Source organism: Ambystoma mexicanum, chromosome 11 (assembly GCF_040938575.1).
Source record: "Ambystoma mexicanum isolate Mex_15411 chromosome 11, UKY_AmexF1_1, whole genome shotgun sequence".
Lineage (NCBI taxonomy): Eukaryota > Metazoa > Chordata > Amphibia > Caudata > Ambystomatidae > Ambystoma > Ambystoma mexicanum.
The window spans coordinates 895,096,988-895,099,955 of record NC_090934.1 but is presented as its reverse complement, the minus strand read 5'-3'; positions in this window follow the sequence as shown (position 1 = coordinate 895,099,955).

The window sequence follows — 2,968 nt, the reverse complement described above, 5'->3', positions numbered from 1 at the left end:
GATGTCACAGAGTTGATTAGCCACATGCGCATCTCACCCCGACAGGTTCCTCATCTTACAGCGAGCATGGTGGACCAACCACATCGCAGCCACCTCCGCAGATGAGGAAGTCCACATCCCCCGCCACCACTGCCAAGGCCACACCAGCCCCTGCAACACAACCTACGAGCCCTGTGACCAAGCCAGCTGCCCCGTCAGCCCTTCCAGCACCCACAGAGACTTAGCCAGCTGCTCCCACAGCTCTGCCAGCACCCAATGAGGCACAGCCAGCTGCCTCTGCAGCCCTGCTATCACCCACAGAGGCAGATTCACCTGCCCCTGTCACATATCTGTCTGGCTTGCCAAGGCGGCCACTGCCCACCCCACACCAGTCTCCGAGATATGTTGCCATATCCACAGAGGACGATTCTGTGCAGGAGGGCGGGGACAGCACTGAGGGGTCACCCACCACACCCCTGCCATCGTCCTGCCTTCAGCCGTCGGACCTGCACAGCCAACCTCCACCACTGATCCCCAGTAAACGGGACATAGATGCAACCATCCATAGGATTGAACAACGGCACAAGTAGAGGGCTTGTCTCGTGAGGCAGCAGCTTGACATGACATGCATGATGCGTGAAAATGTACAAGCCACTAGACAGCGCTGTGCCCATTCTTTGGGCAACCTCTACCTGCGCAACGGTCCTTCTTGCAGAGTGTCCAGGAGGGGAAGGAGGCCATCTCGGCACTTGCATAGTCTCTCACCCTTGACCTGCAGGTGGCCCTAGAGTGCAGGGATTTGCCTGGATCTGACTCCCCCTCCACCATCACCATGCCTGACAGCTCCCAACAGAGCCGTCCAAGGTGCCGATCCTTGTGGCTGTCAGGGTCACCAAGACAGGGTAAATCCGGTGACAAGAGGCCACGGAAGTGACTCTGCACAACAGTTCACATGACACAACTGCACCATAGGGGATGTTTCGGTAGGCTGTGTTGGGGAGTGGGTGGTGGGAAGGGTGTGTTGGGGAGGGGTGCTTGGGAGGCAGTGGTGTGGAAAGTGTGTTTGGGAGGGGAGGGTGGTCCACACGCTGTGTTGTGTTAATTTCCTTCTAATACATAGAGTTGAGCAAGTGCATAAATGTCTGGACATTCATTTTTTGAAGTGGTCTGCTTTACTGTTGTGCTGCATCACATGCAGTGAGTGCCATGGGCTGTGTGCAGATGATGGGTGCTGAAATGAAGTTCTCAATGAGATCCTGGAGGGCTGCATGCCCATCCCTGACATCACTGTGTTGGTGATGTTCCATGTCTATAGTTTCATCATCACTGCCAGCGGCGTCCGCTGGTGGCATGTCCATGTCCGGGGGCAGAGGTATGTTTCACCTGATGCACATAGTGTGCAACATTGCACAGGCCAGAACTATCTTCACCACTTTCACTGGCCTGCATGAACAGTGAAGGCACTGAAAACGTGTCTTCAACAGTTCAAAGGTCTGCTCGATGGTCATCCGGGTTCAGATGTGTGTGTGATTGTAGGATATTTCCTGCTGAGTCTGGAGATCTCTCACAGGGGTCATCAGCCATGGCAGTAATGGATAACTGGAATCACCCTGAAGGGATGGGACCCGGGGAGGGCCAATACATTCAAGTGAGTGAACAGTGCATAAATCTAGGGATGTGTGTGTGTGACACATGCATCTGGGTCTGTGAACTTGTGGGCCCCCAATCGCCATGCTGCACTCTGTGACAGACCATGCCGGTCAGGCCATGTGTAGGGTCTGTCTCCCATGGATGGGTTGATGGAGTTGGGGTTGAGTCAAGATATGCTAGGTATTGAGACATGGTAGTGATGCATTCTGGTGCCAGTCGTGCATTGGATGTGCCTGTCCATCCGCACTCGTATTATGATAGTGTGTCCATCCGTTCACACATGTGGTAGATGCCAGTTATGGCCACCCACATTTGCATGCCGATTGTGGCCCCTGCATTGGTATGGTGGCTGTGGGACATGCACTGGTGCCAGACAATGAACCCTCCTCCATGCCCTGCTACCCATCTTACTAGGTCTGTGTGTTGATGCTTTCACTCACCCAGTAGCCATGTCTGATGTGCCCCATAACGGCCCATGTAAGCAGGCAGAGAGTTGTTCCACCGGACCATGGAGTTGTGTGTTGAGACCGGGAAGCGGGTGCAGCAGTGGGTGATTGTTAGGTCTGCATCACGACCTGCACATTTAACGAGTAGTACAGCTTACGGTTTCTATTCACCACCTCTGTGGCGTGGTCAGCCATAAGCTCTATATGTGTGCAGTCTACTGCTCCCAACACATTAGACATTCCCACAAGTGCAAGCAGCCCTTAGTGTCATTGACCCCTATCTGTTTGGATGGTAGGGCAATGTGCTGGGACACGTGGTGCAGGAGGGCAGCCAGGACCTGCCCAGTTGAAAATGCAGGCTGTGAGATGCCGTGCAGCTCGGCGACTGAGTGCTGGAATGTCCCTGTGGCAAAAAAGTGCAGCACTGATGCCACCTTCAGCAGGGGTGGTATGGCAGTCCGGATGCCTATGATGCTCTGGATGTTGTCCTGGACAAGCGCCACCAGTACCGTCTGCTTGTCAGTCAGGGCCCAGGTGTGGCCCTTCTGGTGGGAATTTGGTGCACCCGCCGGGTCACCACTTGCATGGCATTGTTCATCAGCAGTCTCCTCCTCATCCGCCTCCTCCACTGCCTGTCAACCTGTTGCCACTGATGCAGCTCCTGCCCATAAAGCTGCACCCCAGCATGCAGCACCTCCAGATCCATTGCTACTGCTACAAGTGGCAGAATGGTTGTATTGGCCAGTGTGTGTGGTGAGGGTGTGGTCCTTTTCAGGAGTCCTAGTGCTCATTGTGTGCAGATGGGTTGGGTGCAAATGCGGCCTGTTCCTCCACACCTGGGCTTGGTTACCACCTGCTCCCCGGCGCCAGTGTTTCCGGCACAGTTTTCCTGT